At 40.4% G+C, this 11,700-nt stretch overlaps 1 pseudogene; it reads right to left on the bottom strand.

The window, feature by feature from the left end:
* Positions 1-663: 663 nt before the first annotated feature.
* LOC130743790 (uncharacterized) lies at positions 664-11,484 on the bottom strand (annotated as a pseudogene).
* Positions 11,485-11,700: the final 216 nt, after the last annotated feature.

Raw genomic sequence — 11,700 nt, 5'->3', positions numbered from 1 at the left:
TCCTAAAGTGGGGTTATTTGTGTGGCAACTGATTGAGAATCGAGTAGCGGTGAAGGAGAATCTTGTTAAGAGAGGTATGTTGATCGAGAATGGGGGCCTTTGCGATTTATGTGGCCTTTATTATGAATCTGTTGTTTTATTGCTTTTAATTGGTTGATGTAGTATATGCTTGTTGTGAATCAAATGTATTATTTGGTTACCGCATCATAAGTTAAGTAATTAATTGCGTATCAATGAAATGCAAAGATAAAAGTCAAAGACTTAAAATTTGGTGAGAAAAGTAAAGATAAAAGTGATTAATTATGTATCATTGAAAAATCCAAAGAAATTGGTAGGTATTAGCAAAATATTAATATATTTTTTTCTGCAATTAATTCAACACAGCTTTGTGGATAAACCAACATATTATTTGGTTAACAAGAAAAACTCAACATATTAAATACATGAGGTCTAAGAACCTTGCACTATAATACATTTCTGAAGTATCTCTGGCGCAAAAAGTATTTAGTCTTAATATGATATGGCTACAGCAAGGTAGAAGCCATCAAAATAGAAAATGCTCAAAAACAACAAGTTAGAAAATTGTGGTTTTCAAGAATAATTTTACTTCATATGATATGACTAGAGCAAGGCACAAACCATCAGAATAGATGTCTTACCTCATTACTCATCTAGAAGCAGTGATGTGCTAGAAAAAAGGGAAGACAGTTCATCTTCTGTTGCCAATCCAGAGCCCTTCCATCTTACTCTACCAAAATTATCTAGTAGGAAGATCTACCTGTGAAATTGAAATGTTAGTAGTAGTACTTATCATAACTCAACTTCATTGGCTAGCCATGAATTGAATAAGTAAGTAAAAGCTTTTATACCCTGTGAGGAGATTCAGTATCTTTAGTTATTTTATGAAATAATAGTGGTCACCAAATGAATACACAGTCTGCCTCTGAAGTGTATCATTGCTTTCATTGTGATTAATTAGGTTTCTTCATTTTCCAGAGAAGGAAACGCTTTACAGGACCCCGACATAAAAGCCATGAATCTATAAATTATACCTGATATAAAATACTTAAGCCTCATTAAATTTGCAGATGATCATTCAAGGTGCAAACGGAAAGAAAAAATCTCTTCCGTTTGAATAATGAAATTAAAATTAAAATTTGGAATGCTAGTATCTGATAGGAACTGTGGCCCAATAGAAGGCCCAAACGAAACACTAATCCATCAAGGGAAAGCTGGACCTAAGGAATGGGTAGTGTGTCCTAGAAGGGGCAAGAGGGTAAATCCTAAGTAACTAACTAACAGCTGGTAGGAGAGGATGATTGTAAACATTCCATGATATAAGGAACATAGAGAGAGGTTGAGAGGTATCTTTAGATATTTTGTGCTAGAAAATGGGTAGGAAGCTTTGAAGCTTCCTATAGGAGCTTAGCTCTGGTCAGATTAAGGAAACCATTCCTTCTCTGTAATATTCCAAGTTCATCAATAAGCAATCTGTTTTTCAGTCCTCTGTTACTCTCATTTACATTCATCTGTTTTCTTGCTTAGTTGGGTACCTAACAATTTGGTCCGACCTGCCGGATCTGATCGTCGGAGCCAGTGAATGCCGGTCAAGAAATCCAAACAAACGGCTAACCAAATGGAGGCGAAGATTGACGTGTTATAAGGAGAGCTCGCAGAAGTGAGATCGTCGCTAGCGACGGTAACTATCGCTGTCAAGGATCTTCCAACGTTGCTCGTCGCGATAATGGAACGATCCATGGGCAAATCGATGCTGGTCGAAGATGCTAGTGTGAATCGGCCACAGGGAGAACAATCGAGGGTAAAAAACCCAGAACCTACAGGCGGAACGAAGAGCAGGGTGAGGCGTCACCATCTGCAAGGCGACGCACTCACTGAGTTTCGTCAATCGCTGAAGAAAGTAGAACAACCTCTCTTTGACGGGAAAGACCTAGCTAGGTGGATTTTTCGGGCTGAAGTGTACTTTCGAATTCACGAAACCTCTCCAGAAGTGAAAGTCGGGTTGGCACAATTGAGCATGGAGGGTCCTACGATCCATTTCTACAATGCTCTCTTGGAGACCGACGATGAGCTGACGTGGGAGAAATTGAAGGACGCGCTGCTTGAGCGTTATGGTGGCCAAGGTGACGGCGATGTGTACGAGCAACTCACCGAGCTTCGCCAGAAAGGGACTGTGGAAGAGTACATCACTGATTTTGAGTATCTGACAGCTCAGATCCCCAGGTTACCTGACAAACAGTACCAAGGGTATTTTTTACATGGGTTGAAAGAAGAAATACGAGGCAAGGTGCGCAGTATGGCGGCGCTGGGAGGAGTCACTCGATCCAAGCTCCTTGTCGTGACGCGAGCGGTGGAGAAAGAGGTGAAGGGTGAGAACGGGTCTGGGTATGCTCGGGGGAATCGGGTAGGAGGAACCGGGTTCAGATGCAGGTCAAGTGGAACGGGTAGGCCTGGTGGAAACGATTGGATTTGGGTTAAGGGAAACCGGAAAAATGAGCCCATGAGCAAGCCATCTCCTGGTGGGCAAAAACCTGAACAAAAAACCCAAGCGGACTCAAGAAGGAGTGGCCCACGTGACAGAGGATTCGCTCACCTTACTTACCCAGAGTTGTTGGACAGAAAACAAAAATGCCAATGTTTTAAATGTGGAGGCCCATATCACCCCATGCACCAGTGTCCAGACAAACAATTAAGAGTCCTCATCGTTGAAGAGGGGGATGACGAATCTGGAGAAGGAAACATTTTATCCATGGAAATGGACGAGCAAGACGAAGAGGTTGAAGGAGAGATGAGCGTCATGAGTCTCTATAACATCGCTGACGGAAAAACAGAGCAGCCTCAAACTATTAAGTTACAGGGGAAGATACAAGGGGTCCTTGTGTTGGTTCTGGTTGATAGTGGGGCATAACTTCATTGATCGAAAGATTGTGTAAAGGATAGGTTGGGAAATTGAAGACACCCCTCACATGACAATCAAGCTTGGGGACGGGTTTCAGACTCACACCTGAGGGCGCTGCCGGCGAATTGATTTGGCCATCGGAGAGTACCAACTGACCTGCGCCCCCAAACTCTTTGATCTGGGAGGGCCAGACATTGTCCTGGGAATCGAATGGCTTAAGACGTTGGGTGATACGATTGTTAATTGGGGAATGCAGACAATGCGGTTTTGGAGAGGGCAACAATGGGTTAAACTGCAAGGTCTGGGAACCGGAACTGACTCTTTGCCAGCGTTACAGAGCGTTGTGCGCAAGGCTCGCGGTAGCGAGGGTAGCGGCCTGAGAACTCTTGAGTCTCCCCTGAAACTCCAGAGGGAAGCACCAAACATTACCGCAGAGCAACAAGCCAGTCTGTGGTGGGTCAGGGACCGGTAAACGTTTGTCCCTACCGCTACCCGCACCTACACAAAAATGAAATTGAGAAGCAAGTGCGCGAGATGTTAGCAACATGGATCATTCGTCATAGCTCCAGCGCATACTCAAGTCCAGTTGTATTAGTCAAGAAGAAAGATCAGACTTGGCGCATGTGTGTTGATTACAGAGCACTGAACAAAGTGACCGTTCCGGACAAATTCCCTATTCCGGTAATTGAAGAACTTCTGGATGAGTTGCACGGGGCTAGATACTTCTCTAAATTGGATTTGAAATCGGGATACCATCACGTATGAGTGAGAGCCGAGGATGTGCATAAGACCGCTTTCAGGACCCATGAAGGGCACTATGAGTTCATGGTTATGCCTTTTGGGCTCATGAACGCGCCCTCAACCTTCCAAAGCTTGATGAATGACATGTTTCGATCGATGTTGCGTCACAGCGTACTCGTCTTCTTCGACAACTATTAGTGTACAACAACGATTGGAAGGAGCATTTAGTGCATTTGGAAGCTGTTCTGCAACTCTTACAGCTTCAAAGTCTTACAGCCAACGGGGAGAAATGCAACTTTGGCCAAACATTTGTGGATTACTTGGGGCATATAATTTCTTCCACCGGTGTGGCTGTCGATCCCAATAAGGTTGCAAGTGTTGAGAATTGGCCAATCCCAAGGAATGTCAAGGGTGTGCGGGGGTTCTTGGGACTGACGGGCTATTATCGGAAAAACATTAGAGACTATGGCAAGATATCCCGACCATTAACAGAGCTTACAAAAAAAGATGCTTTCAAGTGGAGCCCTGCGGCACAAGAGGCTTTCGAAGCATTGAAACAAAGTTTGGTTACGGCGCTAGTTTTGGCTCTACTCGATTTCAACAAGGAGTTCATGATTGAATGTGATGCGTCAAGAAGTGGCCTTGGCGCAATTCTAATTCAGGGAAGAAACCCAATAGCATATTTCAGTAAGGCATTAGGGGAAAGAAACCTGGCAAAATCAGCATATGAGAAAGAACTCATGGGTGTGGCTTTAGCCATCCAACATTGGAGACCCTGTTTGTTGGGCCGTAAATTTTTGGTCTCCACAGATCAAAAGAGCCTCAAGGAACTCCTCCATCAAAAGATTGTTACTAGCGGGCAACAAAATTGGGCAGCAAAGTTGTTGGGGTATAATTTTGATATTGTATACAGACCGGGGAGATTGAATCAAGGCGCGGATGCTCTCTCGCGAGTAAGTGAATTTGGTGAGATAAGAATGGCCACAACTTATCCTTTGTGGGAGGAACAGCAAACAGTGAGTGCTGAAGTTCAAGCAGATCCACGACTCAAGGACATCATTGCTCAGCTCCAACAAGACCCAAGCACTCAGCCTGATTTCCGCTATCACCAGGGTGTGTTGCTCTATAAAGGGAGGCTGGTTCTTTCAAAATCATCTTCCCTAATTCCCTTGATGTTGAATGAGTTCCACACAACCCCTCAAGGTGGCCATTCCGGATTCTTACGTACTTACCGTCACTTGGCAGCCAACCTCTATTGGATAGGCATGAAGGCCATGATACGAGACTTTGTTCGAAGCTGCGATATATGCCAACGGCACAAATACTCTGCTTCCTCCCCTACAGGTCTATTGCAACCACTTCCCATCCCAGAAAAAATATGGGAAGACTTATCGATCGACTTCATTACTGGTTTACCCAAGTCCAAAGGATTTGAAGCGATCATGGTGGTTGTGGATCGACTATCCAAGTACTGCCATTTCGTGCCTTTGAAGCACCCCTATACTGCAAGAAGTTTGGCTGAGATTTTTTGTCGAGAGATTATTCGTTTGCACGGAATTCCCTCCTCCATAGTTAGCGATCGGGACCCAATTTTTATGAGTCACTTTTGGAAGGAAATCTTCCGTCTCCAGGGAACTCAGTTAAAGATGAGTACCGCCTATCATCCCGAATCTGACGGCTAGACTGAGGTGGTTAATCGTTGTTTGGAAACTTATTTACGGTTCTTCACAGCGGATCAAACCAAGACATAGGTCAATTGGATACATTGGGCGGAGTTTTGATTCAATAGCACATTTCACTTCGCGACCAATCAAACTCCATTTGAAGTTGTCTATGGCCGCAAGCCTCTGGCTATCACGCGTTGGGGCCTCGGAGAAACCAGGGTTGATGCTGTACAACGGGAGCAAGTGGATCGCGATGAAGCACTTCGCCAGCTTAAGGAACACTTGCTGCGTGCCCAGGGTCGAATGAAGACTCAAGCTGATGCTAAACGTATGGACAAATCTTTCGCGATTGGCGAATGGGTGTTTGTGAAACTTCGAGCTCATCGTCAACAGTCTGTGGTCTCTCGCGTCCACACTAAGCTGGCGGCTCGATACTTTGGGCCTTACCCCATCGTCGCTCGCATTGGAGCGGTGGCATATCGCGTTAAGCTGCCAGAAGGATCTCGCGTCCATCCGGTTTTCCATGTTTCCCTCCTCAAGAAAGCAATTGGAGAGTACAAAGAAGATGAAGAGCTTCCAGACCACTTGGAAGGTGAAGACGCTGACAAGCCCGAACCAGCTACTGTACTCGCTACGCGCTTGGTGAAAGATCAAGGGGAAGACATCAAGCAGCTCCTCATCCAGTGGAAGGGAAAGACTGCAGAAGAAGCCACTTGGGAAGACGCAGTTACTATTCAAAGCCAATTTCCGACATTCAATCTTGGGGACAAGATTGCAGTTTCAGAACCGGGTATTGATAGGAACCGTGGCCCAATAGAAGGCCCAAACGGAGCACTAATCCATCAAGGGAAAGCTGGACCTAAGGAATGGGTAGTGTATTCTAGAAGGGGCAAGAGGGTAAATCCTAAATGGTTGAGATCTTTAGATGATTGTAAACATTCCATGATATAAGGAATGTAGAGAGAGGTTGAGAGGTATCTTTAGATATTTTGTGCTAGAAAATGGGTAGTTTGAAGTTTCCTATAGGAGCTTAGCTCTGGTCAGATCAAGGAAACAATTTCTTCTCTGTAATATTCCAAATTCATCAATAAGCAATCTGTTTTTCAGTCCTCTATTACTCTCATTTACATTCATCTGTTTTCTTGCTTAGTTGGGTTCCTAACAGTATCAATTGTGTCAAAATTGGAATTAGTGGATAGCTAAAGAATTGAGATACAGCCAAATTGAATTGGAAATTAAAAGAAGTTGGTGACTATGATAATCATATGACATTGGTAGTGACAATGGAAGTGGCTGGAGGATGCTCATGGTGGTGGTCGGAGGTTGCTGCCAGTGACATGGCAGGTGCAAACAACAAAGGCATGTCAATGACAACGATTTCGAGGGTCAGCATGTGACAATGAGTCAATGATCATGAACATTAAAATAGGAAATATCAAGTTTAACATATTTTTGGTACTAGGAAGATGGAATTCTTTGGTTATTATTGCAGTCTAAGCAAAGAATTGATTATAGAGTAGTTATTTTTTATTCTAGGAAATGACTATATTTGTGATTATTTTTTAATTCAATGGGTTCAAACTCAGAATTAGAATTCTAATTAGAACCGGAAAGTCCAAGACTCCAATTACTCTTCCAAAACTCAATTCCACATCCTAACAAGCGGCACCTATTGGATATTCAACATCCTGACTTCCAATCTGAAGATCAATAGTTAGATAAATGCAAATGGCAAAGCTTCCAAGTTCCATGCTAATAAAACAATTCCAGAAGAGGGGAGTAATAAGATGACATTTCACGCTCCAACTAGACCTTATCAAACCCTGGACCAGGAAAGGGGAATTTGTTGAAACTTGAAAAGACTGGCCCACAGCCAAAATCTACCACACCTATTATAGTCTCAACTCTCAATATAAAAATCCAACATCATGTATTTAAGATAATTTTAACATTTTAGGTTATTAGGATAATAAATTATTTTGAAAAAATGTTTTCACGAAAAAATAACTTCTTGGAATTTGTAATACTTTTAATTTCAAATAAAAATGACCGTCTTTGTTCGAGCTTGGAACAAACCTTGGCCTAAAATATATTTGGTTTACAATGAGAAGCCCAGCATAAGATCACCTCAAGACCCTAGATCCAATGGAGGAAGTGGTTGACGAGAAGGCTCTCTTCAATCTTTAACAAACTAAACCAGACTGAGCGATTATGGCCCCAACAACAACACAGATAGAAAATAAAATTTTGAAATAGTTTTCAATTTCACGGTGTAACCTTCTCACAGTTTCATATATACCCGAAAAACCTTGTGAAACACATGGAAAAGCATCTAATGTATCACTTAGCATATTTCAACTTTTTCATTCAGGAAGTTTTAGAACATAAAGCTAAGCATTTGGGGATCGAGGGAGATTTCAGCTATGTGTCATCATAGATATATAGCTGATCAATAAGTCACAATCAATGAGAAGGAAATGGATAAAATCTATGTTGGAAATATTAGGAAGGAAGACTGCGCCGTGGACGAACCACTGCCTTGAAAACAAAATTCCGGCAGACCTCCGGTGCAATCTCTTGCCGGGTTTGCTCCCCAAGGTTAACACAGTCGCATGTAAGGTATTGTGCACTCAGAACCTACACATGCTGGAGTCTCTACAACAATGCTCAGAATCAGAAGGGAAAAAGAAAGGCTCGATCATGATCATATTTCTAAACTCTTTCTTACAATATGGCCGTATATCTTGTACCATAATCCTCCAAAGCATTTCCTTCCAATAGCTTTATATATAAAATGATAGTTTTAAAACCATTGAACACTTAGTAACGTAGCCAAGGAGTAACGTAGCCAAGGAGGTTAAAAGGATATCAATGGTCATTAACACAAAGATTTCTAACGGTGGAGAAACACAAAACCGTTAGTAAAAATCATTTAAATGTCATTATTCTATCAATCCCCCACTAATGGCAAGTAAATGATTTTTAAGAATTCTGAGCAAAGAAAGTTAATTTTTTGTGCTTAAGTCTTAATGTCCAAAGGATTGAATTAACACGTAGTGAAGTGAGACAACAACTTTTGTCAAAAAAGTGAACGAATCTTGAACTAGTTTGACTTGGTTGGAACCCCCACTACACACACCATAACTTTAAAATGTAGAGACTCCGCGATAGAATATTAAAGCCATTTTCCGAACCTTGGGATACATGTGAGTGTTTTAGAAAGATTTCTCAAGTCTTTCATAGACAGCGGCTTTTACCATCTCCACTCACATATTTATTCACATAGATTTCAAATGTGTCTTATAAGCATTTAAGTGCATCTCACATAGCACTTTCGCAGCTGTGAATAAACTTTATTTATAATCTATTTCAAAATATATCAAGTGCGTCTCAAAAGCACTTTATCACATAGATATAACAGGTGCTTCTCAATAGCATATCGAAGATCCCTATGTATCTCTTCAAACACATCAAGTGTATCTCAAAAATACTTTATCACAGACACATCCAGTGCGTCTCAAAAGCACTTTGTCTTTATACATCAAGTGCGTCTCAATAACACTTTGTCATGATACATCAAGTGCGTCTCAATAGCACCACCACAAATGGCTATGTATCTTTATAATTATATCAAGTGCGTCTCTAAAGCACTTTATCTCGAATACATCAAGTGCGTCTCAATAGCACCACCAAAATTGGCTATGTATTTCTTTCAAAAACCATCAAGTGCATCTCAAAAGCACTTTATAATAGATACATTAGATGCATCTCAAAAGAACTGTCGCGGTTAGCTATGTGTCTATAAAAAATAGCATTACCTCTCGTCATAAGGATGAAAATGTAATGCATACGAGTAATCATACGGCTTAGTTTGACCAACAAATGGGTATCCACCATATTTTTCTCTTTGTCAGGGCTTAAGGTTCATCCTCCTCGACTTATCCAAGACAACTTTCTTGTCAATCCTTTAGCAAGACGATCAACAAGACTTCGTTCACTTCTGACATACTCAAAGAAAACCAAACGACGATTTTTAATCAATTTCTTAACAACAAAAATCTGACATGTAGTCATACTCTCTATTGTAAGTATTGTTGCTAGTAACTCAAATTGCTTCTTGTGAACCACAAACACAAGCACGAATATATCATTCATAAAACTGAAGATCTCTAGATTCAAAAATAATATCATCTTCAATCTCAAAAATTTATGGGCAACACCATCATGAGCATAACCAATACAACAATATACCTTACCTCCAAAATTCTTTAAGATATGGTATTTCTACTTTCGTCAAATACCCCCACAGTTTAATGAATTTCAGGTATGAGAAAACCATTTTATACTCCTTAGTGAATTTTCACAAATTTTATTAGAAACTATATTAGGAATATAATAAACATTCAAAATAGTTTTCATTCACATATTATCATACATGTCAGAACTAAGCAATATGACATCAATCAATTTTTTTTTTTATTATTGGGAAAAACAAGCACTACCAAATTCTCATGTAAGAAAAAAATATGAATATCACTTCTTTATAAAAATCGATAAATAGAGTCCACCAAAACACCCAAAATGTAGACAATCGAATTCTAATAACATTCGACATTGTTAGCATAAACAAAAAGCCATAGAGAATATAGATACTTATCTTTTAAGCGATTTGCCTCTCTTTTCCTAACTTTTTTTTAGCAGTAGCATCATCGCCATCGGCACGAACAAAACTTTGCTTTCAAATTGTTGGAAATATTAGGAAGGAAGACTGCGCCGTGGACGAACCACTGCCTTGAAAGCAAAATTCCGGCAGACCTCCGGTGCAATCTATTGCCGGGTTTGCTCCCCAAGGTTAACACAGTCGCATGTAAGGTATTGTGCACTCAGAACCTACACATGCTGGAGTCTCTACAACAATGCTCAGAATCAGAAGGGAAAAAGAAAGGCTCGATCATGATCATATTTCTAAACTCTTTCTTATAATAAGGCCGTATATCTTGTACCATAATCCTCCAAAGCATATTTCCTTCCAATAGCTTTATATATAAAATGATAGTTTTAAAACCATTGAACACTTAGTAACGTAGCCAAGGAGTAACGTAGCCAAGGAGGTTAAAAGGATATCAATGGCCATTAACACAAAGATTGCTAACGGTGGAGAAACACAAAACCGTTAGTAAAAATCATTTAAATGTCATTATTCTATCAATCTAAACCTGCAAACAGAAAATCACCTGATATAAATGGACATCTTTGGATTCACTAAATGCTTCAGCATAAGGCATGCTCCAAGAATTGATCATTTCCTGTAAAGGATATAGAAAGGAATTTTATTGCAGTGACAGTAAGTCAAAACTAAAACAAAATGTTGTTAACAAAATACCAAACAATACAGTGAACGCACTATACAGTTCCTTTAATACTTTTGATCTGATCACTAATTCAGGATTAATTAAACTTCTAGATTGAAAGGCACAACACGATTTGTAGCAATATATGAGTGATTTGCCAGTAATATATAAGGATTGTTTAGGCTAAAGAGTGAAGTAACTTTCCATTGCATTGCATCTTTTAATATCCATCTTTCTATCCTTTTCTTCTTATCATTTACCCTCATTTCTCTACTCATATTTAAATCCCTTCACCGTGGAAAACAAATAGCAGATACCGTTCAGCTTTTGAATTGAATAGAAAGACTACCACAGATGCTACCATCATATGTGTTGACCATTCAAGACATACATGGTTGGTGTTGACCGCACTTAGGTGAGCATACAATTCAGTGGTGTAGATAAAATAAGTCATATCTTTACTTTATGAAACAATGCCATGATCCATTAGCTGGGAGCTTGCTCGAAATGAAAGACAAACCAAAGTTTCCTTGGGGACAGAAGATTTGTCAAAGCCAGCTACATTATCACAAAGACGGAAAGGAAGCTTCATTGTTTTACCATCCGAGTAGCAGACTTCGAAATCAGGAAACTTCACAGCTTCCATTGCGGGTATTATCACTTTATTAGCTTCAGCAATCTGTACAAATCACAGATAAATCTGTCACACTCTTATCCGGAACAACCAAGATGTACTTCCAGTGTAATCACTGAAGATATCTGGGTAGAAACTAATATTGGATGCAAGCTGCACTTGAAGAACGTCAGGCATATTCCTGACATGCGCCTCAGCTTGATTTCTGTACAGGTACTTGATGAAAAAGGTTACCATAATTTATTTGGTGATGGCAGATGGAAGTGCACCAAGGGGAATTTGGTGGTAGCAAAAGGAGTGAAGAAAAATACTCTTTATTGGACTTCCACAAAGATGACAGCTCCTCAGGTTAATGCAAGTGAGGATTGTTCTACAGAGTTATGGCATAAGCGG

Source organism: Lotus japonicus, chromosome 3, assembly GCF_012489685.1.
Source record: "Lotus japonicus ecotype B-129 chromosome 3, LjGifu_v1.2".
In the NCBI taxonomy this organism is placed as follows: domain Eukaryota; kingdom Viridiplantae; phylum Streptophyta; class Magnoliopsida; order Fabales; family Fabaceae; genus Lotus; species Lotus japonicus.
The sequence above is the reverse complement of the archived record's forward strand: the minus strand, read 5'-3'. Positions and strand labels throughout refer to the sequence as shown.